Genomic DNA, 27,562 nt, shown 5'->3' with positions numbered 1-27,562 from the left:
TTAAAAAACATATATAGTGGGGGGACCTGAGAGATGGTTCAGTGCTTAAAAGAATATACTACTCTTTCAATGGAGCCAAATTTGATTTGCAACATCCATGTAGGCAGTTCACACCCACATAGGACAGCTCACACCCACATAGGCAGCTCACACCCACATAGGCAGCTCACACACCCATGTAGGCAGCTCACACCCACCTAGGATAGCTCACACCCACATAGGCAGCTCATACCCACATAGAATAGCTCACACCCACATAGAATAGCTCACACCCACATAGAATAGCTCACACCTACATATGGCAGCTCACATCCACAGAGGCAGCTCATATTTACCAGTGACTGCCACTCTGATCTGGAAACTCTGGCTTCCATTGGAAATCTGCACTTGTGTGCACATACCCACATACAGAGCACACATGTACACACAATCAAAAATAAAAATAAGTATACATAAGAATTCAGGGCTGGAGAGATGGCTAAATGATTAGGAGCACTCATTTCTCTTGCAGAAGACTTGGTTTCTGTTCCTGGTACCCCCATAGTGGCTCTAATCAGCTGTAAATCCAGTTCCAAGGAACCCAGTGCTTTCTTCTGGTCTCAGTAGGCATCAGGCACATATGTGGTACACAAACATACATCCAAACACTCATACACATAATAAAAATAAATAAATCTTTTAATATATGAATTATTATGAAGGTTCAGTGGCATTCTATCTTTATTTCACATTTCTGTAAGTTATTTTTAAACTTACTGAATATTTCTTGGAAGTTTCTAATAAAGTCCTATTAAACATAGAGGAACCAATGTAATTTTTACATAAAGCCTTCTTAACAAGAACAAACAAAAGGCCATACCCAGTTTTATTCTTTACAAGCAAACATTAGAAAGACAAGAAATGTCTGTCAACAGGTGACAGGATCAACAGATTTGTCTGTCTTCACGCTGAGTTGACCATTCAGCAGTAATAGAATTGATGCTGATACAATGAGCAAAGTGAATTAATATCAAATACATTACACTAATCAGAAGCCAGAGAATGCATAGGTCAGGTTCCAGCTATGTAAAGTTCAAAGGCAGTGGCAAATTAAAGTCCCCTAAACAAATTAATACAGTTCTCATCTAGGGGGTAGGGACTGACTAGGAGGGAACTGGATGCAGCTGAGCAGATTCTGCTTCATGATCTAGAATGTGGCCGTTATACAAAAGAGGGTACACATACCAAAAGCCTGGAGCTGTCCTCTGAAAAACTATGTATCTTTACTACGTTAAATAAATACCCCCTGGGATAATTGTTATCGTGTATATGTGTGAGTGCACATTCATATACACACAAGTGCATGTGTGTGTGTAGGCCAGAGCACCATCTCAGGTACATGAGCTTTTACAAGTGTATAGTGTGTATGTGTGCGTGTGTAACCAAAAAAAAAAAAAAGACCATCTTGGGTGCCATATGCTTCTCTTTTTGTTTAGAGACAAGGTCTTTCACTAGCATGGAACTCACGAGGCCAGGCTTGCAGGCCAGCAAGCCTGGCTCTACATCCCAAACACTAGGATTACAAGTGTGAACCCCAAATCTGGCGTTTAAAAAAGAAAGAAGGAAGGAAGGATAGAAGGAAGCAAGGAAAGAAGGAAGAAATAAAGAAAGATGGGTTCCAGTGATAAAATTCAGGTTTCCAAGTTTGCAAGGCAAACATTTTACTGACCAAGCAATCTTCCTGCTCCAGAATTGTCATTTAAAGTCCCTATTTCATACCAGCATCCACTCACAAACATACCAGGCTGAAGGTGTGGCTCAGGCACAGAACCCTTACCTAGGTTTGTGAGGGTCTGAACACACACACACACACACACACACACACACACACACACACAGACACACACACCAAATGAGCATATTTTCACCCCAGTTTGTAGTTCAGACTACATATTTCTTTGGCAAAATGTAGTTTTAGGGGTACTTGGTTAGGCATTTGGGTGAGCCTGTTTAGAAAGTTCAGTTCAGTTCTAGACCTGTCTGAGCGGGAGGTGCCATCATGGGTGTTGACTTTTGCCACAAGGTGGTAAGGTTCGGTGCAAAGAGCTGAAGAGTCAGGAGGTCTACCTGCAGCTGCTAGTCAGGCCGTACAGGTTTCTGGACAGACAACAACTCCACCTTCAATCAGGTTGTGCTAAAAAAGGTTATTTATGAGTCGCACTAACCGGCCACCTCTGTCCCTGTCCCAGATGATCCGAAAGATGAAGCTTGTTGGCCAAGAAAACACAACAGCTGTGTTGTGTGTGGGGACAGTCACAGATGATTGCGGACTCTGGAAGTGCCCAAGCTGAAGGTGTGTGGATTGTGAGTGAGCAGGCCCAAAGTCTCATCCTCAAAGCTGGGGTAATATCCATCCCTGACCAGCTGACCTGGAGTCTCCAAAGGGCTGTGACACCATGCTCCTATCTGGTCCTTGGAAAGGCAGAGAGATGTATTGGCATTTTGCAAGGCTCCAGACACCCCACATAGCCACACCAAACCCTATGTCTGCTCCAAGGGCCAGAAGTTTGAGCCTGCCAGAGTAGAAAGGCCAGCCATGGCTACAAAAACTAACCCTGGATCTTACTATTACTTAAAAAAAGAAAAAGAAAAAAAGAAAGTTCAGTTTATCAAGTAATGGGGTAAAATTTCATAACTTCTGTTTGTAGATTCATATGGGGCAACGAAACTACAGCTTGCTGCTTCAGGACACCACGTCCTGAGTTCAGATTGTGGTGGATGCTTACATCTGGGTGTGAGCCAAACGCGATTTTCCCCAGCTTTTCCCCATTCTTCAGAGCCTCCACTCACAACTCTTGCCAGACAACACTGGCAGGCACCAGCTAGGAGCCTGGGTCCCATTCCCTTGGAGCAACCCCACCCCACTGCGGACACTGAGTAAACAACTTCTGGAAGGGAATAGAACAAATGTGGCTGTCCCTCTGTCTGTCTCTCTAGCAGCCTTGATTTGAATAGCGAGCAGGCTCTGCAGGGCCCACCTGGTGACCTGTTCAGGTCACCCACCTTTCTCCAGGATGAGACTTGGTGTAAAAAACAAGTCTATTCCCCAGTCTTCCTTCTTAGCCATAAATGCCAACTACAACCCATATGTGAGAATAGCCAGACTAAACTGACCGTTCTAGGGGCCTTCACTTGGGGCTTGATCAACACAAGCCAGCAAGACTAAAGGAAGCGGGCAGTAGAATCCCCACTGCAGTTGAGACACGCAGGGCTGGCCGTTAGTGTTCTTTCCCTGCTTAGCAGAAAGGGCAATATTAGAAGATCATACCTGTTCTTTAAAAAGGTAAACTGAGTTACGATGTTCTTTTATGGAACACAGGAGAATGAGGTTCACCTATTAATCCCTTAGTTGACCTTTTGTTAAAGAATTCTGCTATTTGCACTTTTGCTCCATAGTAGATTTAAGAGAGCCACGTTTCTTGTGTGCCAAGAGAGGCAAAGGAAGTGCAGACAGATTGCCGGCAGCCCTCGGCAGCCCAAGGGCTCCGTCAGGGGGAAAGGACTGGGAGGAGTCAGGACTCTTATTAAGGAGAGTATTCAGCTCTGGCAGAGAATGGGAACGAGTACAGATAATACTTTTAGTCATTTATTTTACTTCATTTTTTATTCTTTCACGCTAAATTTGGTAGCAAGTGAAGCCTTGGCCAGTCTCTCAGGGCTCACTCTGGCTCCAGGGAAGACAGGCTAAGTCTGAAGGGCCCTGAAACATGCCTGGAGCATTTTAGCAAATATTGCAAAGTTCTGGATCAGCCGAATGGTCTGTCAACAAACATTAAAAACCCAGTGCCTGTAGACAGACCAACCGAAGGTTGCATCCTCGTAGGCCATTTTATTGGGTTAAGCCTTGGTTTCCTCCACTGTAAACTATAGCTAAAAACTCCTCTCACCACTATGAGGGTTAAATTAGATGACATATTCAGAGAGACTCATTGTTATTGTTACTCTAAAGGAAATTCAAGTCCTCCAAAGGACTCCTGTGTGAAGACAATGGAGACTGGAGGGTAAAGAGAGTGGCTCAAGATTGGTACCTAGTGATAGCCATGAACCCTGACTGAAAGATGCTGAGCCACCCAAGTCTGGCCAGAAAGACCTGAAATCCAGAACAGCCCCAGGAGAGGGCTGTTTATTCCAGCAGCCCTTTTGGGGGCTCTAATACTATTCCTAGGACTTTGTCCACTTTTGAGAGAGGCCATCTCAGGTCACAGGCACACTTCTGCTGGGCGTAATGGAGTTTGTTTGCTTGTGGTCAGGCCAGGAAGCGCCAAGGCGGGTGGCGGAGAGGCTGGCTGCCTTAACTGGGAAGCCAAATGCCTGGCCAACTGGGCCATTTCCAAAGAGCGAGCTGGCCTGCCTTGGCCCCGCAGCCACTGTTGCTGCCTACAGAACACCCCCCTGCAGCCAGCTGATTTTCTCATTGCTAGACTTCTAAATAGCGTGATTTATGACCATTCTCATCCGAGCTGGCCCCTGGGTGTACACACTTTCACTTCCAGCGTAGGAAGTGAATAATGAATTAATCACCCTGCCTCAGGTTCAATACAGAGCTGAGTGTCTGCAGATCTTTATTGTGCTGCAACAGCCAAGTCGATCTGCTCAGTTTACACTCCAAATTCATTGGAGCCTGCACAATTCTGCCTGATTCTGGGGAGCCACAACCTTGTAGCTGCTTGGTCTCTGAGGTTTCCTCCCTTCTCTCTCCCAGCAGCCTCTCCTCATTGTCAAAGGTCTCTGGGTGCTCAGAGAAGCCAGGCCACTTCTTTGGAGGCTGTTCTCTGATGTGTCCTTCCTCCTCAATGGTGCTGAGTAGGGCATTTCTCAGCATCCAAAGACGTCAGCCTGTGTGTACTGCACAGAGGAGGCACACAAACATTTGTTGAAGGTCTGGGGATACACAAGCATGAGGACCTGAGTTCAAATACCAGCACCTCTATAAAGCTGGTAGCGATTACTTGCAATCCCAGCAATGGGGAGGCAGAGACAGGAAGCCAACCGGTCTAGATGAATCAGTAAGGTCCTGGTTCAGAAAGAGATCTTGTCTCAAAAGATAAGGTGAAGGGCAACAAGAAGAAGACATCTGTCATCAACCTCCAGCCTCCACATGCGCCTGCACACACACACACACACACACACACACACACACACACACCACGTCACAAGGAAAACGCTAGTTGGATGAACTGTCCCGAGTCTCCCAGTGTTTATCAGCATTAATGGTCTGCAGTCAGAGCTGCAGCTGTCTTCTGTTCCTTTGTACTGGTCCTCTAGAACTTTGGGGAAAGGATTTTTCCTGCATCTCAGAGCTGATACAATCCAGTTGATGAGGTAGGCTGACTATTTCTCAAGTCAGCAGGAGCACTAAGAGGTGAACATGGGTCTTTCCCAGCGTTTGGCCATTTTTCTTCACCTCCCAAGAAACCAAAGGCAGAATCGAATGTCTTTCGCTCCATGCTCAAATGTGGAAGCAGGTGGGCCCGGGGCTCCCTGTGAAGTAGGCTGACCTTCATCCTGATGCACCCCAAGGAGGAGGCACATTTAGGCAGGGGACATATTCTCCTAAACTGAGTTAGCTCAGGCGCTGACTTTCCCACCTCAAGCAGCCTTTCCAGAGCAGGAAGGGGTGGCGGGGCAGTGCTGTCTTTGGAGCTTCCACCATGCAGCCTGTGGCTCCCATAGGACACAGCCTGATAACAATGCAGGCTGGGAACTGGCGTTTCATGTTCTCCATTATAGAAGATCCAGAAGCTACAGCGGATGGGACCCCGCTGGACCTGGGTAAACTCTGCACGTCTATCTGTGGTCATCTGAGATGAAATAGGCTGTAGAGCAGGATCTCTTAAGACCTGGTAATTATAAAGTCAAGTATTATATATTAGAGGAGTCAGAAAAATATCAGCACATCACATGACATCCTTAATTGAATGTTGGGAAACACGAGCTCTAAAATTAGAGTAGAAAGGTATAACAAAAAACACCTAAAAAACAAGGCTTTCTCTTTCCTCCAGCCAAGCAAGATGTCCAAAGTAGAGAAGGCCAGGGGGAAGAAGGTGGCCCAGGCACCTACCATTGTGAAGAAACAGGAGGCCAAAAACATAGTGAATCCTTTGGTTGAAAAAATGCCCAAGAACTTAGCACTGAGCAGGACATCCAGTAACAAAGAGACCTCACCCACTTCATCAAATGGCCTGGTTACATCAGGCTGCCATGGCAAAGGGCCATCCCCTATAAGCCGTTCAAAGTACCTCCTGCCATTCACCAGTTCACCCAAGCCCTGGACCAGAAACGGCTACCCAGCTGCTTACTCTTGCCCACAAGTTCAGACCAGAGACAAAGCAAGAGAAGAAGCTAAGGTTGATGGCCCATGCTAGGAAGAAGGCTGGTGGCAAAGGGGATGTCCCAACTGAGAGACCACCCGTCCTTCAAGGAGGGTCAATACAGTCACCACATTAGTGGAGAACAAGAAGGCTCAGCTGGTGGTGAGTGCCCATGGCATAGATCCCACTGAGCTGGTGGTCTTCCTGCCTGCCGTGTGTCAAAGATGGGGGTTCCCTACTGCATCATCAAGGGAGAAAACAGACTGGGGCTGCTGGTCCACAGGAAGACTGCACCACTGTTGCTTCACATAGGTTAACTCATAAGACAAGGATGCTCCAGCTAAGCTGATAGAAGCTACTTGTATATGATGCAATTTGCTACCACCGGTGAGGCAACGTCCTGAGTCCTAAATTTGTAGCACCCGTTGCCAAGCTAGAAAAGGCAAAGGCCAAAGACATGGCCACAAAACTAGGTTAGATGTACATTGCTAAGTTTTCTGTACATAAACACAATTACAAAATTAAAACATTAAGAAAAAACAAGCAAAGATGTGTGTTAAAATTCACATTGGCAGTAGTAAAGAAAACTAACCCTCATAAGGCAAAAGGGTGATGTCAGGGCAACTTTGAGAAAGTTTCCAAAAGAGAAGGCGGTTTGGAGGATGATGAAGATGAGCAGAGGGTGACAGCTGAGAACTGGGAGACCAGAGTGTTCAAGACTAGGAGAACTGAAGACTCGTGAAAGAAAACTCCCCAAGTGGTTAAAGGTCTGGAGAGTGATTTCTGAAAAGTTTCATTATGCTCCAAAAGCAATGAAAATCCGCATCCCAGCACTTCCTAAGCAAGATCCTGATACCGGTGGACACCAGCCTTTAAAGACAGAGGTGCACGCACTCGGACATCCATAAAGACAAAATGCAAGGTTGACTCATTTGTGACTCAGTAACTTTAAACGCCGGAGGACACTAAAATGGTGTCTCCAGACATTTGAGGGGAAAGATCTGTGATTCAAGTTCATTTCCTCTGGACCTGAAGGCGTGGGTCGGTCAGCGTTTTAGTTATTATCCTATTGCCGTGAAGAGATTCCGTAGCCATGGCAACTTATAAAAGAAAGCATTTCATTAGGAGTTTGCTTCTAGTGTCAGAGGGCTAGTCCATGGACATCATGGTGAGGAACACCGTAGCAGGCAGGCAGGCATTGGAGCAGCAGCTGGAAGCTTACATCTATCTGATTCACAGTTGGTACAGAGTGGGGAGGGGCTGGGTTTGGTGCAGGCTTTTGAAACCTCAAAGCCACCTGTAGCTACCTACCTCTCCAAACAAGACCACACCTCTTAATCCCTCCCAAAACAGTTCTGCTTAACTGGGGACCAAGTATTCAAATATGTAAGCTTGTGGGGCCATTCTCATTCAAACCACCATTGTCAGAAAAGGGCTTGAAGACCTGAGACAGGCAGATGCCTGGACCTGGTTGGAAAGCAAGACCAGCCTACTTGGTGAGTTCTAGGCCAATGAGAAACTCCGTTTCCACAACAAGGTGGACAGTTCCTGAGGAACAATACCTGAGTGTGCTCTCTGGCCTCTGCACACACATGTCCGCATTATATATACATGTGCTCACACACACACACACACACACACACACACACACACACGTGCATACATGCACACCATCATTCCATGTGGCTATTGCAGTTTCTATGGTAAAGTCTATAGAAAGATTTGCATTCTTAGAAAAGCAGGCTATCCTCACCTGTCTTTGAGAAATTACTCACAGACTATGGACTACACTCCTGCAGATGACAAGAGCAAGACCCCAACAACAGATGAAGGAAGACAATTTGGTCATCTTTCCAAGACTAAACATAAATTTAGTGACCAGTGTTCTTGTTGTTACCTGAGTGAATTGAAAACTTATGTGTACACACACATGAACAAATGTTTATAGTTGTTTTATTTATAATTTTCCAAACTTGGAAGCAACCAAAGTTTCATTAAGTAGGTCATGGGTGGTCAACTAAGTTGTCAAATATCCAGACAATGAAATACTAATGATTTAAAAATGAATGAATGAACCATCAAGCCACAAAAAGAGGAGAGAATGTATATTACTAAGTCAGAGGTGCCAACATGAAAAGACAAGATACTGTGTGATTTTCAGCCATCGAACATTCTGGAAAAGGCTTACTGGGGAGGAAAGAGCAGGATAAATTGGTGGTACCCAGAAACACGTTAAGGCAATGAAACTGTCCTGTGTGGAACTAGTATGGTGGCTGCGTGATCTTAGACATTTATCAAAACCCATAAAACGTGCAATACAGAGAGCAAGCACTACTGTAAGTCATGGGTGTTAATTAATAGTAATGTATCACGATTGGCTCATCAACTGGAGCAAGATGCTAATAACAGAGTAAATGGGGTGAGAAGGAGACAGAATGGATATGAGGGGGTAATTTCTACTTTCTGCTTGAGTTTTCTGTAGCTAAAAATACTCCCCCCAGAAAAAGATTATTTTTAAGAATAATTATGCTAAATTGTAGTGACGCTTTCTTTGATTTATTTATTGATTCTGTTGAACTGCAAGCATCCAGGAGCCGTGTGTAGCTGAGGCAAAGCTGAACTCCAAAGGGCTACCCTGGAGGGGTGGCTACAGTTTTCTTCGAGCTGCTGCCTCATCTGAACGCTGGTTTTACCATCTTCTGGCTGCACTAGCTGTCTGCTGAGTGGTTGCGGTTCTCTTCCTGTCTGGCGCTCGCCCTTGAGAGCACCTCTTTTATGCTGTTGATCTCCTATGCAGGAAACGTCACCGAACAGGTGCTCTATCGTCCCCCTCACAGCAGTGGAGCTGAGCAGAGTGACACAGTTCCCCAGAGTCGAGGAACACACTCTAAATGACAGGGTACAGGGTTCCAAGGGCTCCAAGGCTGGCACAGTACATACTCTGGGATTTGGATCTGAAAAGAGCTGAAGACATGGTTAGGGGGCTAGGGAGAGAGCTCAGTCCATAAAGTGCTTCCTTGAAAGCATATTGCTCCCCAGGAACTAGGTCAAGAAGCCAAGTGTGGGCAGGCAAGGTGACTCAGTGGTGAAAGCACTTGCTGCCAAGCCTGATGATGACCTGAGTTTGATCCCCAGAAGCCATACAGTGGAATGAGTGAACCAATTCCTATACGTTTTCTCCTGACTCCATAGGTACAGTATTGTGCACACATCTACACTTCAGATAAACAAGTAAAGGAAAAAACGTAAAGAAATGCTCAAAAAATTTAAGGGTATAGGAAAAATATGTATATTTATATATCTTACCATAAAATGGATCAGAAAAAAAATATCACACTCAGGGATCAGAGAGATGGCTCAGTGACTAAGAGTGCTTGCTGCACAACCATGAGGAACAGAGATCAGATACCAGCACCCACATAACAATCTGGACATGATCCCACACACACCTGTAACCCCAGTGCTTTGGGGAGTGGAGACAGGAGGATTGCTGAGACTATCTGGTTTGGAATCAGGAAGAGACCCTGCCTAAAGGAATAAATCAAAAAGCGATGAGGACACCTCGTGCCCTTCTTTGGCCTCTGTATGCACGCCCACAGATGTGTGCATCTGCACACACACTTGTGATACTCTATACACATATACCCATATACACACACACACAAATAAGGAAAGCTCTCTCTCTTTTTCTTTCTGTATGTGTATGGAAGAGAGACAGAGACAGATAGACACCGGGACAGAGAGAGAAAGTGAGAGAGAAAAAGAGAATACAGTAAAGAAAATAGGTTTAACATGTTAACAGCAAATCAGTCTAGGACTGGAGAGATTGACTTGGTGGGTAAAACCATGAGGACTTGACTGTGGCTCCTCATACCCACTGAAAAACCACAACAAGCAAAGCATTACTGGTAGGAGGAGACAGGCAGATCCCAGGACCTCACTGGCCACCCAGTCTAGTCAAACCATCAAGTTCCAGGTTCAGTGAGAGACCCTGTCTCAAAGAACAAGGTGGAGGACTAGAGGGGTGGCTCCGTGCTTAAGCACATGTATTGTTCTTGCAGAGGACCAACTGGAGTTCCCAGTAACCATGCTGGGTGGTTAACAGCCACCTAGAACTCTAGCTCCAGGGGAATCTAACACCCTCTTCTGGACTCCACAGGTACCTGCACTCATGAGCACATATCCACCCCAACAAACATACATGTGTAGGTATACATACATGTACACACACGTGCCTTTAATTCAAGCACTCAGAAGGAAGAACACAAAGATTTCTGAGTTTTAGGCTAGCTTGCTCCATAGAGCAAGTTCCAGAACAACCAGAGCTGCACAGAGAAACCCTGAATTGAAAGTTCCCCAAAAAGAGAGCATTTACAACTGCATCTTGTAACAGAAATTGTAGAGCCAAAATGTATGTTCTCAGCCACACTTTAATAGGCACCAATGCAAGCTCAGCGATGGCTTAGTAACTAAGAGCAATGGCCCTATACCAGAGGCCCTGATTCAGTGCTCAGATCCCACAGAGAGGCTAAAAGGCTAGGAGAAACGTAAGTGCAACACACACATGGTAAGTAAACCTATCTGGACACGTCACAGTCTCTGACTTGGTTTTTACTTCTAAAGCTTTAAAATTATTAACAGACAGAATGTGAGAGAAGCTGAGCAAAGCAGGCAGTGGTGGTGCACACCTTTAATCCCAGCACTCAGGACGCAGAAGCAGGCAGATCTCTAAGTTGGAGGCCTGGCCTGCAGAACGAGTTCCAGGATAGCCAGGGCTGCACAGAAAAACTCTGTCTCCAGAACAAACAAACAAAACAAAATAAATAATAAGAGAAGTCAAGCATATTTTGACACACACACACTTTTTTTTTTCCAAGACAGGGTTTCAGGTTTTTCTGGCAAAGGAGCAGAGTGAGCTCCCCTAAGTGCAAGCCCTCAGGGTCAGTTCACCCTCACCTGTGGTGAGGGGTGGGGCCATCTCTCCCGAGTGCAGGGGCCAGCTCTCTTGCTCTCTTGCTGTAGTGTCCAGCGAGAGGCTAGGCCAGCTTTCTCAGGGCCAGCGAAGGGCAGGGCTGGCTCAGCATGACCCTCTGATTTCATCTCACACGGTTCCTAAGGCCTCCTGAGGTGACACGGGTCACAGACATTAGTACAGATCCCAGCTGCAGCTGGACAATGGACTCAGACAAGGCCCTCAGCAGCGGCTCTGGCCTGTACGTCACCATGACGTTGATAACAGTGCAGGGCACTCATCCCTCAATGCCTCCTGGTCCTCGGACACCCCGTTACCTATCCTGTGGTACTGGCAGCTAAACTTGGGCCTCATCTTGCTAGGCAAGGACTATACTGCTGAGCTGCATCTCTGAGCCCCCCAATTTTAATTTTTATAAACAGTGCTGGCTGGGAGTATGGCTCAGAGGAGCACTTCCTTAGTACGCATGAGGCCCTGGGCTCAATCCATGACACAAGCTAAAGACCAAGAAGTACTGCGTTTCCACTTAAAAATACATCACCAGTCTTTCCTCTTGCGGCCATCGCTGGATTGCAGCCACCAAAATGAAGTTCAATCCCCTTGTGACTTCTGACCAGAGCAAGAACCGCAAACGGCATTTCAATGCACCTTCTCACATTCGGAGGATGATCATGTCTTCCCCCCTTCCAAAGAGCTGAGACAGAAGTACAATGTTCGCTTGATGCCCATTCGAAAGGATGACGAAGTTCAGGTTGTCCGGGGACACTACAAAGGCCAGCAGGTTGGCAAAGTGGTCCAAGTGTACAGGAAGAAATACGTCATCTATATTGAACGGGTGCAGCGGGAAAAGGCTAATGGCACAACTGTCCATGTGGGCATCCACCCCAGCAAGGTGGTGATCACCAGGCTAAAGCTGGACAAAGACCGAAAGAAGATCCTGGAAAGGAAAGCCAAGTCTCGACAAGTAGGAAAGGAGAAGGGCAAATACAAGGAAGAAACGATTGAGAAGATGCAGGAGTAGGGGCGTCTCATACAGTTTCCATTAAAGACTGCTTGAGTAAAAAAAAAAAAAAAAAATACATCACCAATGTCATTGAAAAAGATCACAATGGGAAAGCTACCTCTGAACATGGTATCGGGGAATGATAAACAGACCGCAGGTTCTACAGAGATGGGGCAGTTACAGGTCTGGAATGCATGCAGATGTATTTCCATTCACACCTTAAATTTTTAAAATTTTTAGATCATACTTATCTACTTATTGTGTATATGTGTATGTTTAGGCACATGCACATCACATGGGAACATGTGAAGGTCGGAGGACAGCTTGTGGTAATCAGCTATTATTTTCTACCATGTGGGTCCCAGGAATCAAACTTGGTTTTTTCAGGCGTGGTGGCAAGCCCCTTTACCCACTGAGCCACCTCACAGCCCCCGCCCCCATTCTGCTCCTTCTATTTGCCTTCACCTGGAACCTGCTCAACATGCTTACAAGGCTTAAAGCTCAGCATTTGCTATTTTACAAGAAAGACAGTTACAAAATTATATAGCAGTATTCCTACAAGGAGATACAAAAAAAAAAAAACTGAAATGGGGTTTTTGCTTAAAAAAGAAAAAAAAAGCAGGTATTTTCCAAACTTTCTCTAATCAGAATATATTACATTTATTACCTAAATAGATGCAATTTTAAAAACCAGCCCATGTAATTTTGCATGTATCATTTGATCACAATCATGAAAAATTATAGACAACAAAAGAATCAAAGGAGATGTGCTTTAGAAAGCAGCTGTGGTTGGTGCGGAAACCTGCTGGTTTTCTCTTCTGTCAAGCCTTCTCTATTGTCCTAATTATGGCTACAATGCCTAAAACGGTTGTTTTTCCGTTTTTCTTAACTAACCAGAAAGCTGCAGGTTATTTTTAAAATGAGGTCCTCACCTCTCTCTACACACTCAAATTAATCTCAATGGTTTTAGAGAGTTGTCTTTTCAAATGATAGCAACTTAAGAGGTTTTAATCAAATTTATATTAAATAATAGACCCCTTGAAGTGGTGATTTTCTATAGTTAGGACACTAAGAGAAATCACAATGAGAAGATACATTGTGTAAAAATTCAGTAATGTCATTTAGTCGGGGCAGCATCTCAGGCCCTAAGGAAGTTGACCTGAGACTCTTCAATTCAGTCCATTTGACTTCACATCCCTCCCCCGCAGGTCCCTTGCCTGGGGGGGGGGGGGGGTCCCATGCCCTTCCCATCCTTCCTTCTCTTGATCTTCTTTCCCTCCCCTCCCTTCATTCCTTTTTACTCCTGTGAGACAACCTGAGAGGTCCTGATGCAGGGGGCACTCTTCCGACATCAACAGAACGTGATTCCAACTCTACACTCCCATCTGTCTCTGCTTCTTGACCGTCTTAAGGATGGAGGTTGGGATAGCGATGTAGCTCACGGGTTGTGTATTTGCCTAACTATGTTCAGGCTCCAGGTTCAACCCTCTGCACTAAAAAATAAAATATTCTGCCAGAAGGAGGAAATCTGCTAAAACTCACCGTCCCTCCTTCCGGTACCCCACTTCCTGGCAGAAGGCAGGAGTTAGCTCTTGCTAGCTTGGCCCAGGCCTCCTACGGAAGAGCCAGGACAGCCGGCTCTTCTCTCCAGGATGGCGTCTTTGTCTGGGATCACTGTTGGTCTCCAGCAGCTAGGCCAGCCATCTGCTGGTGCCTACCACCAGCTGCCGTCTCGTCTTCACTTTCTGTCTCCCCCGAGAATTCCGACTTTCTTGTAGGCGCGTGGAATTCTCCCCTGCCCTCGCTCAGACTGGATCCTTATCTTTCCAGGGCTTTCAGAATGGCGTCTCGGCACTTAGCTTCCCCTGGATTTCCCTTGAGACAAATCTGCTGCCTTCCCCTGAGGGAGTCCCCTCTGGTCGTGTATGCCACCAACAAGAGACTCTAGAAAAGGAAGTCCATCTAGAAAAGTGTTTGAGTGAGCTCATAGGAGACCTGCAGCTTCAAGTAGGAGGAAACCAGACCCTGGCCCCAAGTCCCAGGGGACTTAGTTTCAATTCCCAACGTGGAGCTTCAGACCCGTGACTCCCGCCGCAGGTTGAAATTTTACTTTGGTATCATTTCATGGGGAAAGAGCAACTACCGTAACCATAAAAAGAGCACGGTTATTTAAATCAGCTCTTTTCCATCTGGATGCTCCCCCCCCCCCCCGTGTCTCCCCATTTTAAAATCAGACGAGTCTAGCAGGGTTTGGAATCCATGCTATCTCCTTTCAGTATGTCTTCTGTGATGGTGGGTGAATGCGGTTGTTTTTCCCTTCAAATCCTGGATTCCCGTGCCTCCTGGGGAAGCTGCTCATCCCCTGCCTCATCCCCACCCTTTCTCAGTTTGCTGCTGAAGCCTCAGCACCTAGTCCAGCTCTGTTAGGCTCTTGCATGAAGCAAACAGGCTGAGTAAGGCTGACCCAGGGCTGTCACAGTAATTAATGGTCCCCGGATCGCTGCTGAGCCGGCGAAAGAAGGAAATTTCTACCCAAGCAGTAGAGTTCTGTGTCCCTGGTGGCCCCGATTCCTGCACCCCTGTTAATTCATAGTGGGGCCACCCAGAATATGTGGAACACCTGAGCCCAGCTGAGCTGCTTCTCACAGTACCAAAGGGTTACTCACACCACTTGTTTCTCCCCATGCCCACCTGAAACAGAAAGAGACTCAGGTGAGGTTCTTGGGCAATACGCTGGGAGCGCTCTTTGGAAGGAACTAGAACACTTAGGGAGCTCAGGGAGGGTGTGAGGAGAAATCTAGCCACAGCTCATGCTGCTGAGAGACAAGAGGACTGGGCCAGAGGGCCATCACCCAGTCGTCATTGACACAATGCCTCCAGAGACCGGAAGTGGGAACTTACAATGCCCACACCTGCAGCTTCCATCAGCCAAGGGCAAGCTCGGAAGAGGACAGGTGTGGGGTGCCAGCAGCTGATTGCCTTAGCAGTGCGGGCACGGGGCTGGGACCTGGTAAAAGGTATCCCGGTGAAAGATTGACTTCTGTCAACATCTTTCTTGATTGTTTTCAACCACATGTATTTTCTACATTTTTGTTTTATTTATTTTTGTATTACATTTGTTTAGAGTGTATTGTGTACACGCATGTACATGTGTGTGTAAAGGCATATGCCACGGCATGTGTGTGGAGTTCAGCAGACAGTTGGTGGGAGTTGGTTCTCCCGTTCCACTATGTGAGTCCCAAGGGTCAAACTCGGGTTGTCAAGCTTTGTGGCCAGCACCTTTACCCATTAAGCCATATCCCCAAACCATGTTTTCTTTGGATGGAGTCTGTCACTAACCTACTTTCACTTTTTAAAATTCCTTCAGTGTTGAACATGAACACACCAACTAATTCAGTCTTGATGCTTCCACGGTCTTTGGGAAATTTTGTTACAGAATTTTGGAGTCCTTCTGGAGCTATTTCCTGATTTTCTAGAGAAAGAAACTGAGGCCCATAAAGCTTGGTCTGTCTAACAGAATGAGCCACCTAACTTTCAGGTCAAAGCAGGCTAATGTACCTCTACTTCTACCGACATCCTGGCGGAAGGGCTTTTTGCTCAGACTTTCGAATTAATCATTATAAAAATTATTATTATTAAATCCAGCACTTACAAGGAAAGTTGCATGGCAGGAGTACTATTCCATCCTGAGTTTGATGTCTGAGATAAGGGCATGGAGTTAAGCCAGATATAGAACCTACTTAAAATCTTACAGAGTTTTAAAACCAAACTTGAACCTTCTGGAGTTGATTTATTTATTCTTGGCAACTTGCAGCTTCCTGATTCTTGGAAAGTTGCTGGCTCATTTAAAAGAAAAACTCATGAGACTTCTTGTGCACTGAGCAGCTCTTACAAAACAGCCTTTTGAAGTGTAAAGTGTAAATGAATACGAAGCAGAAGACGGAAGCTCTGAAGCACACATGGATGTAATCATGGAGGGACCGGCTCTCAGGGCAGAAGGCAGACTTGTTTCTCAGGCCCTAAACACTGAGGAAATTGTCCTGCATCCACCAAACCCCAAGGACAAAGTATTTTGCCTTTGTCTGAGGCTCCCCTTAGTCGTGTGAGTGACTTAGGCTCATGCTGAAGGACACCAAGGGGACTATGTCAGGTTATGCCCATTGTGTACTCTCTCGAGCGTCCCTCCTGCCATGTGCACCATCAGTGAAGATTATTTCTTCTTCCTGATTAGAACATGTCAGAATCACTGGGCAGCGGTGGCACATGCCCTCAACCCCAGAACTTGGGAAGCAAAGGCAGGAGGATCTCTGTGAGTTGGAGGCCAGCCTGGTCTACCAAGTAAGTTCCAGGACAGCCAGGCTGATACACAAAGAAACCCTGTCTCTAAAAAACAATAATAATAATAATAATAATAATAATAATAAAGTCAGAATCAATCACTTTGAAATTCAAGAAGTGTGTGTGTGCATGTGTAGTGTGTGTGTGAGCATACGTGTGTGTGTGTGCAGGTACATGCGTAGGTAGTGATTGACACTGGATGTCCTCTATCATTCTCAACCTTATTTTTGGAGCCAGGGTCTCAGTGACCCAGGAGCTCACCTGTTCAGCGAGACTAGCTGGATAGTGAGTTCCAGGGATCCTCCTGCCTCTAAGCACCCCACCCCCAGCACTGGGGTGAGGTGCCCTACTTTTATGAGAGGCTAGGAATCTGAACCTTGATCCTTGCATTTGCATGCGTAACACTTTATAGACTGAGCCATCTCCTCGGCCCCAGAATTCAAAAGTCTTTAAGCAAAAAGAAATGACCATCTAATGTCATGGCCACTGCAGGCTGAGAGGATGGCTATTTTTCTGTATGGAAAGGCTACACACTGAAGCTTCTCTGCCGTCCTGAAGAATAGGCCTCCTCCCAATGCAGACCACTTCTTCTGACACAGATAAAAACCTTTTTTTGCTTCTTATCTTTTGCCAGCTGCTCTCTGCTCAGGCCCACACTTCATTTCTCTCCTGCCCAAGTTCTCTCACTTGCTCCCTTGCCAGTTCTGAGGAGGATGTGAGAGGGAAGCCATCAGAAAGATGGCCTCCTCATGTAACTGTTGCTTTAGCTGTTGAAAGAAAGGGCAAATATTAATCTGCTGCCCAATGCCTGAAACCTCAGCTGGGTGGTTCTGGCAATTGGTTCCTGGTTTTCCACCTAGATCGCTCATCGTAGACATGACTATAGGGCAGTATTTTCAACTCCACTCTTGGGAATAGGTTTGCAGCAGCCTCGTGGATTGGGTTCCGCCTCGCGAGAGTAGTCCGTTCTCATGAGAGCAGAGTGTTACAAGGCCAGTGCCATAGCTGGCCTTTCTGGGTGCTGCCACTTCCCTTTCTGCTTCTCTAGCGATGACATGAGACATGACCAAGGAGAGCCCTGCCAAGGCAGCATGCCACACACTGTCCCTTCTAGCCACACACAGTCTACTGAGACAAATAAACCTCCTGTTACACACTCATAGAAACACAAAACAGAGAAACCATCCTCTCCCACCCCCATATACAACTACCACAAATTTCCAAGACAGTTTTCAATTCTGTTCACAAGCCTTTAAACATTCCAGGTCTCCCTGCTGATTTGGAAAGGTGGTAGGAAAAATACAATGAAGTAGATGGGACACGAGATTTGAAGTCAACTATCTCGGGTTGAAATCGGCTCTTCATTAATGGGACACGAGATTTGAAGTCAACTATCTCGGGTTGAAATCGGCTCTTCATTAACTTCAGGGCCTTAAATTACTAGAAATGTCTTAACCTAGACTGGGAATTGAACCTGTGTCTTCTTGTAGAACAGCCTGTATTCTTAAACGCTGAGCTATCCCTCCAGTCCCATAGTTGGTAATTTTTGGAACATTAAATCATTTGATCGCTACAGCTTCTTGTCCCTGCAAGTGGAGCACTGGACCTCCAGAACACAGATAAAGAGGTCTAGATTCAGAAACTTCTAGTAACTTACTACATGTGTAACCCCAGTGCTGAGGAATGGAGCCTGGCAGAACCCTGGGGCTTGCTGGACAGCTAGTCTAGCTGAAACAGTGAACTTGGGTTCAGTGAGAGTTCTTATCTCAGGAAAGTAAGCTGGACAGCAGTAGAAGAGGACAATGTCGTCCTCTGACTTCCACAGGAGCATGCAGGGATGAGTGCATGTGTGCACACACACAACACACACATATATGGACACACACGCACACACAACACACACGCATGCACACACACATAAACACAACACACACATGTATGGACACACATGCACACACAACACACATGCATGCACACACAACACACGCACACATACACACAACACACACATATATGGACACACACGCACACACAACACACATGCATGCACACACACCACACGCACACATAAACACACATAAACACAACACACACATACGTTTCCACACTCTTCCGCCTTATACTACATATCAAAATCTAAATAAATTCCAAATCAAATCAGAAACTCAATATGAAAATATGAATAAAATGAAAGTGAACATTTATCCTGTCACTGGGTAGGGTTTTGCCCAGCCTCGAGGCAGTGGGAAAATTATAATTGGAACGATCCATAGTTTACCCACAAAATGAAAATTCCGCCTGCAGCAACTGAACAACAAATGGGAGGTATATCTGCAGCAAATCCAATGAAGGGTTAATATCTCAATATTTAAAGGGCTCATGAGCAGGGAGGCCAAGGAGAGAGAGGAAGGATTATCTGAGGCAAAGCTTTCATCATAGCTGCCCCGTTCCAATACCTAAAATGTCTGAGTTCCCTGCTTCTGCCAATTGGTTTGCGTCTGTGCGTGCAAACTGTATTTAACATTGGCTCCAACCCAACCTAATTAGTAAAGTCAATCTGCCGCGAAGAAAAGATCATTATAATACTTCATGCAGCCAAATGTCCATGATGTCGCTAGTGTGTGCTGTTGGACATTCTCCACGTGACTGCTCCCCTCGGTTGGTGTGGGAAATGCAGAGCTGGCCTCCCTCCCTCCCACAGAGTTCAAAAGTGACGGTGGGTTCTCTCGCAGGAGCTGAGCGGGAGCAGACAACAAAGGCTTCTGAGACGATGTTAAACCATAGACCCGCTAGTACTCATTTGGCCATGCAGCCATTGAGTTACAGTCTAGACCTCATTACCTGGTGCTAGTCACGTTCCTCCGTGAATCTTACCTAAAGCAAGCCATCCCCCTCTTGCTCACATAAGGAAATTGAGGCACAAACTGAAGAAATGATTTCCTGGAAGTCAGATCTGAATCCTGAGATGTTAGACTCTAAGAGTATAACTGCCCATAACCGTCCACAGGCCTCCTGCTTGAACTAAGCGAAGAATCTAAGTAGATGACATTTCTTGGCAAACCCAGGGGTGGGGGATGAAGGAAGAGCAGACAAATGTGGAGGGTGCTACTGTTTAAATCTTCAATATTCCCAAAGGCCCAGAAAAGCTCTCGTGGGACACAGAGGAACCTTAAGAGGTGAGGCGTGGTAGAAGGGGGTCAAGTCACTGAAGCAGACCCAGGAAGAGCACTGCTAGGCTTTGGCCCCTTCCCCTTCCTCTCTTTTAGCTCTCTAGCAACGGGGTAAAGGTTTCTCTCTGTCTCATGCTCCCACCTTCATGTGTTGCCTTACTATAGGCCCCCAAAATATTGGATTTGATTGACTGTAGACCAACATCTCCAAAACTGGGAGCTGAAATAGGATTCTGTTTTTTAAAAGCGAGTCGCTTCCATCCTAGCAATAGAACGCTGTCACAGAAGGGTCCAAGGTGAGCTGCCAGCTACCCTCTAGCCTGAAGAGGCCAAGAGAGAACAGACATACATTTCTGGTCACTACCTGTGTGTGCGTCAGAGACAAAAAAAGGCCCAAGGAGCAGAGGCGAGAGGGAAAGCTCCCAGGGCTCACGCGAGGCTGTCGATGATTCTTGTTCCCCACAGTTGGACTGGGAAAACCTCAAAATGTATGAGCCACTGGGTAAAGCATCCAGAATGGCTTTACAGAATCTGTGGGGGCAAAGTTAGCCCCAGAATAAAGTCTGTTCTCATTAAATCTGACAAAGTTTAAAAGGGAGATCTGAAAACATCAAACTATTTCCAAGTTACTGTCCCAGAATAAGTCTCAAGTCTTGAGATTTTTTTTTTTTTTTGGTGCATGTGTGTTCTACAGTCCTGGGTTTCATAAGGACACTTTCAGATAAACATAAAAGGTTCTTCGACTGTGTCCCACACATGCCCAGCCTTCCCATCATATTAGCCACCTTTGTCCCCCAAGTTTCACTTCTAGGTCCATGTCATATATACGAACATGGTTTCATGCATCTACATAAAGTTTAGGATCCACGAAGGAGAGAAAATGTTGTATCTGTCTGAGACCGACTTCATTGTCCTGAGAAAACATCATTTTATTTTTTGTATGGCTAAATAAAATCCCATCATCACATTTGTCCATGCACATGTAAGCAGGCGCACACACACACATACACACATACACACACACACACACACACCACACATACACAACACAGGAAATTCTTTTTAAATTCCATTGTGAATATATGTCTTATGTTTTTTATCCATTTCTCTGTTGATGGATGTCTAAGTCACCTCCATGACTTAGCCAATGTGCATAGAAGTACAATAAATAGCAATATGCAAATATTTGTGTTTTCTGAGATTAACATACTTCACATAAATCATCAGGAATTGTACAACTGGGACACATGTTACATCTATTTTAGATTATTTCAGGAACCTAAATACTGATTTCCATCCTGGCTGGGCTAATTTGTTTATGAAAAGGTTCTAGACACCTATAGAGTAAAAAATATAACTAAGAGAAAGTTAGAAAATAAGAAAAAAATCTGACATTTAAAAACACTTATACAAGGATAAAAACTATCAGTTGAAACTGACTCAAAAATGATAGAGTTAGCCGGGCGGTGGTGGTGCACGCCTTTAATCCCAGCACTCAGGGAGGCAGAGGCAGGCAGATCTCTGTGAGTTCAAGGCCAGCCTGGTCTACAAGAGCTAGTTCCAGGACAGGAACCAAAAGCTACAGAGAAACCCTGTCTCGAAAATTAAAAAAAAAAAAAAAGATAGAGTTAACTGAATTAGTGAATAAGAACATTAGAACAAATAGATTATCTGCATTCCAAATGTATGTTCAAGAAACTAAAAGACCCCAAACACTGTAGACTACAGCCAGTGCTCTTATTACCCTCCAGAACTTGACAATGAGACCCTGTTGCTGACATCACATACTCAACATCACACAGCATGGAGAAATGAAGTCGGTACTGACCAGCGCTTCCTCCCTACTGGCTAGCTTTCATGGTGCTGGAACTTTCTATGCACAGAGGAGAAAAGTAATCCTCAGTCAGACGCAGTTGAGACCCCTTAGAGCTACAGTAATGACTGGTCTAGCAAGATATGCCTTCTGCTCCAGTAGTGAACGGTATGAACGTCATAGGAGCAACCAACCACTCTCTGGTTGGATTTAAATCTGCTCCACAAGATGAAACCCATAAATGGCACCATTACAGGACTAATTACCTATATCTAGATAGGTCATAGGCCCTAGGGGAGAGCCTACCACTATTATTCTGCCAAATGGACATAGTATTAAATCAACTCTTAATGACATATTGTCATATCCATAGATCAGTCTCTTAACCCTCTTCAAAGAAGTTTCTATATTCAGTAGATGGTTATTGACACAGAGACCCAAAGACTCTGACCAAAGTGCAGAGAATAAGAGATTATAGAATGCTCAGCCCAAATGGCACATCCTGCTACCAAGACTCAAGCACCATTGCATAGGAGGGGGCAGAAAGAATGTAAAAGCCAGCCAGGTGGTGGTGGTGCATGCCTTTAATCCCAGCACTCGGGAGGCAGAGGCAGGTGGATCTTTGTGAGTTCAAGGCCAGCCTGGTCTATAGTGTGAGTTCCAAAAAAAAAAAAAACAAAAACAAAAAAAAAACAGGCTCCAAAGCTACAAAGAAACCCTGTCTTGACAAATAAATAAATAAGAAAGAAAGAGAATATAAAAGCCAGAGGTGATGGCTGACTACAAGGAAACAGTATGTTTGGATACAGAAGGACAGCTGCAGATATGAACTCAGAGTGGTGACAGTATGCATTAGACCTATGCAAGTCCAGTCAGACCAAATCCTAGCACAGAGACTGGAGTGGGACATGAGCTCCCACCCGCCAGTCATGCAACCACTATCAACTGTTAGCTGTTGGGAGTGGAAGAGACAGTGTTCTCTAAGAGGACAGCCCTGGTGAGTGGAAAACTTCATCTCAGAATATTTGGGCAGCACAAAATGGCCTAGCTAACGGTAAGAGTTGTAGAGTGGAGAATATTATCAAAACGCAATATACCAGACTTTCAAAAACTAACAACAATTTAAACGAAAGGAACAGAGCATGCTCAGTAGAGACATGGAAGGTAGGAAAGAGATGAAGATAGCCGTCAGTGTACAGTGAGCAGTGAGTAACCTCAGAAGAGAGAGGAGAGAAGGAGGGAGGGTGAGGGTGGTCCTGCTTGGTAGTGCGAGCTGACCTTTAACTTCCTAGTACACTAGTCTGGAACTTTCCATCCTCCTACCTTAGCCTCCTGGTGCCACATTCAGCTAAATTAGAACTTTGATGCCCAGCAAACTTTTTTTGTTTGTTTGTTTTAATGGAGATGAGGGCTGTGGACATGATTCAGTGGGTGAAGTGTTTCCTGTGCAAACATGAGAACCCATGTATAAAAGTCAAGGTTATAATCATGTATCTGTAACTACCATGCTCAGAAAGGGTGTAAAACAGACAAATTCTAGGAGCTCACTGACCAGCCAGTCTATCCAGACAGTGGGCCCTGGGCTAAGTGAGTGGTCCTAGCTCAAAAAGGAAAGTAGAAAACAATACAGGAAAATCCCTAATGCGGACCTCTGGTCTTCATCTGTGTATGCACATGCCCTCACATACCAGATACACACATGGGGTGAGGGGGCGGGGAATAATGACTTTAAACAACACGCAGAAACTAAACTAATTTTTTAAAAGTATGTGGTCAGTAAGATGGCTCAGCTGGTAAAGGTGCTTGCTGCCAATCTGACCATGTATTCCCCAGGACACAGATGATGGGAAGAAAGAACTGACACCAGAAAGTTGTCCTCTGACTTCCACACATGGGCAATGAACACACATTCACACACACACACACACACACATAAAATTATGATTACTTTTAAAATCAAATGTATCACACTCAGGCAGCAAGAAATGTTTTAATGTTTTGGACAAAAGAAAAACAATATCTGATGCAAATATACTCAAAAGGCTTACAGAACATTGAAATCATAGTTGTATATGGCTTTTCTTTTCCCTTTTTTCCATAATGGGGAGTAAACCCGGGGCTCACAGATGCTAGGCAAGCACTCTGCCACTGAACTTTATCTCCAGGATGTTTTCTACTTTTTGAGTCAGTTACTCACTAATTTGCCCAAGTTGGTCTTCAACCATCTCTCCAGCCCATGCAAGCCTTGGACTAATAATTCCCTAGGTCAGCTTTATGAGAAGTTAGATTATAGGCCAATCCTGTCAATTCTTGTTACACAGGAAATGGCATGCTCTCAGTCAGAGGAAGAAGGTGACAGTTAAAATGTATACTGTAGGGGCTGGAGAGATGGCTCAGTGGCTAAGAGAACGCTGGCCTTCCAGAGGACCTGGGTTCAGTTCCCAACACCCACACTGGACAATACACAGCTGTCTGCAACTCCAATCCCAGGAGATCTGACACCTCTTCTGCTGGTCTCTTTGGCTCCTGAACACATGTACATACACACATACACATAAATAAAAAGTCTCTAAAATGTTACAAAATATGTACTGCACACTTCTTTATAGTCACTTAGATGTTAATACACCTAATAATCACTGTGGTGGTTTGGAAAGAAAATGGCCCCCAAAGGCAGTGGCACTATTTCGAGGTTTGTCTTTGTTGGAGTGGGTGTGGCCTTGCAGGAAGTATGTCACTGGGGATGTAGACTTTGAGGTACCATATGCTCAAGTCACACCCAGTATCTCAAACCACTTCCTGTTGCCTCTGCAAGACATAAAACTCTTGACCTCTCTCACTACTCTCTAGCACTGTCTGCCTGCATGCCGCCATGTCCCACCGTGATGATAATGGATTGAATCTCTGAACTTCAAGCCACCCAATTAAATGCTTTCCTTTATAAGAGTTGTCATGGTCATGGTGTCTCTTCACAGCACAGAAACCCTAACTAGGACAATCACGAATGTCACAAAAATACACAATTAGTGCAAAAGAAGTCAGGAAACAGAAGCAAAGAAGACAAACAAGAAGGTGCTCAATTTTAGTCTAAGAAAAGTCACATTAAGTGTATATGGTCTGACTTCTCTCACAAAAGACAGCAGCTGTCCTACTGGGAAAATCAACCTGCAAGTACAGGCTGCCAGCAAGAAACCTACTTTAAACATGAAGACACCAGTATGGAAAGGGTGGTGTGTGGCTACTCATGGGTGTCAGCTTGAATGGATGAAGTGACAGATAAGAATGCCACTGTTTCCTGGTGTGTCTGTGATCCTATTGCTGTAAGAACCTGGCATTTGAGTCAGTTCACTGAGTAAAGGAAGATCTGTCCCCCTCCGGTGTGGACAGGAATCCTCCAGGCAGTTTAGGCTTGGTTAGAATATAAATGCAAAGAAGGAATGAATTTTCATCCTACCTCTCCTCAGGCACAGCACATTGAGGTGATCCTGTTGTAATCACACCTCCTGCTTTGCTCTTATAAAAGCCTTGCACTCACAATTATGTACAACACATCACATTTAATGACAATAATAAACCATTATGACCCTGGCTCATGTGTTTCTTATGCTATGCTTCCCACCGTTGTTTTAGAATATACTCCTACACACACACACACACACACACACACACACACAGATTGCTGTGAAGCAGCGTGCCATGCTGCACTGGCAGCAGCCTTCTACATCTCGTGTTTACTGGGTCGCTGGATGAAACCAAGAGGTCACTTTGGTGACTGACAGCTACCATCAAGGTCCATGAAAGTGTACTTGTACTTGATGATATTTAAACAACGACAGAATTACCTAGGCATACTTTCCCCCAGAATATGCCCTCGTTGTTAAGCAGTACACGTTTGTATATATCCTTTTGGCTTTATCTCACAGAATGGCAATACAGATAGTAAAAAGTACACCAGGCTATATTTGATGTCCAGACTGCCATAAAAAACCACCTCAAATTTTAAAACATGAGGGGTTTTTTTTTCCTTAAAATTCTAGAAGCTAGAAGCCTAAAGTCAAGGTACAACTAGGGGCTCTGAGGAAGCCTTTGCCAATGGCTTTCCCAGTGTCTGTTGTAGCTCCTTTAGCTAGTGGCAGCATGACATCAGTATGTGCCCCCATCATTCCATGTCTCTACTGTCATTTTCTTTCTTTTATGGGTACTCTCAGTGGACTCTAGGCCAATCCTATCTTCACTTTTCAATCATTGCTTTCACATCTGCAAAGACCCTGTTTCCAAATACGGTTACATTTGGAAAGGTGGACACTATTCAAATCACTACACAGGCAAACTCTCATCAAAAGAAGCCCAGGAAACAGAAAAACTAGATTTTAGAGCAAAAAATATTTCATGACATAATTTCATGTTGATGAAGAAACAAAATTCCTAGCTTGTTCCAGGACAGCCAGAGGTTCACAGAGAAACCCTATCTCAAAATCAAACAGACACAAAGCGAGAGAGAGAGAGAGAGAGAGAGAGAGAGAGAGAGAGAGAAAAGAGAAGAGAAGAGAAGAGAAGAGAAGAGAAGAGAAGAGAAGAGAATTTCTAGGCATGTTGGCCTTTAATAACAAATTCAAAGTTCATGAAACAAAGCTAAGAGAATTGAAGAGTAGAAAAATGTCAACACCTCAATCTCAATAATTGTTAGAACAAGAAGAAAGACCTACAGAAATCTGTATAGAACTAGAAACCAGCTAGACTCCATTGGGATTTCTAGAAGATTCCATGCAACATCACTAATGTATACACTGTTCTCTGGTGGACATGGAACATTTGCTAAGAAAGACCATGTTCCAGCCATAAGACTAGGCTCAATGCCGGGCAGTGGTGGCATAAGCCTGTAATCCCAGCACTTGGGATGCAGAGGCAGGCGGATGTCTGTGAGTTCGAGACCAGCCTGGTCTACAAAGGGAGTTCCAGGACAGGCTCCAAAGTTACCCTGTCTTGAAAAAAAAAAAAAAAGACTAGGCTCAATAACTTTATTGTTATTTTTTCATTTGTCCAGGATGGCCTTGAGTTCCTCATCTTCTTGCTTTTTAAAAAGATATTTTTATTATTTTATTTATATGTGTGTGTGTGTATACACATGCACACATGTATACACTCACATGTGGGAGTACCTGCAGAAGCCAGAAGAAGGCATCAGATGCCCTGGAGCTGGAGTTGCAGGTGGTTACAAGCCTGCTTAAAGTAGGTGTTAGGAACAGAAGATGGGTCCTCTTGAAGATGAGGAAGAACTCTTTTCCACTAAGCCATGTATCCAAACCCCTTCTGCATTATTTTGAAGTCAATCTTATCGTGTATCCCAAGCTGGCCTCAAATACATGATCTTCCTGCCTCGGCCCCTGAGTATTTGGATTACAGACATGCACCATCACGCTCAGTTAAAAAAGGATATGTTTGTCTGGGGTGAGGATTACTGGGAACTGAACATCATGTGTTCAGTCATAAATCATGTGCATCATAGACAAGTTTACTACTCAGCCCATCAATAACTCTGAAATTAATTATTCCATACAAAGTATGTTTGGAGATCACAATGAAATGAAATTGAAATCAATAACAAATATCTCTGAAAAAGCCTCCAAACACTTGGAAACTAACACATCTCTAAATAGCCCACAAAGAAGCAATCAAAAGAAATTAGAAAGTATTTTGATATATCTTGATTTATTAAGTTATCATATTATATCCCATAAATATATACAATTAAGTAATAAACTAAACAAAAATATTAGTATGACTCCTCCAAAAGGAATTATTTTGAATTGAACTAAAATAAAATTCAATGAAATAAACACTCCAATATTGGCATTTGAGAGATGGCTCAGAAGTTAAGCACGCTTACTATTCTTCCAGAGGACCCAGGACCCATGT

The 27,562-nt window shown here is 44.7% G+C and overlaps 2 pseudogenes; both read left to right on the top strand.

The window, feature by feature from the left end:
* The window catches only part of LOC121466056, a 44,950-nt pseudogene extending 42,358 nt beyond the window's left edge, over nt 1–2,592 (top strand).
* A 9,314-nt stretch (nt 2,593–11,906) lies between these two features.
* Nucleotides 11,907–12,353, top strand: LOC121466182 (annotated as a pseudogene).
* Nucleotides 12,354–27,562: the final 15,209 nt, after the last annotated feature.

This window comes from Microtus oregoni, unplaced genomic scaffold, assembly GCF_018167655.1.
Source record: "Microtus oregoni isolate MIOR12 unplaced genomic scaffold, Mior012 000032F_ref0000030, whole genome shotgun sequence".
Classification (NCBI taxonomy): domain Eukaryota; kingdom Metazoa; phylum Chordata; class Mammalia; order Rodentia; family Cricetidae; genus Microtus; species Microtus oregoni.
This window is presented reverse-complemented; position numbering and strand designations above follow the sequence as displayed.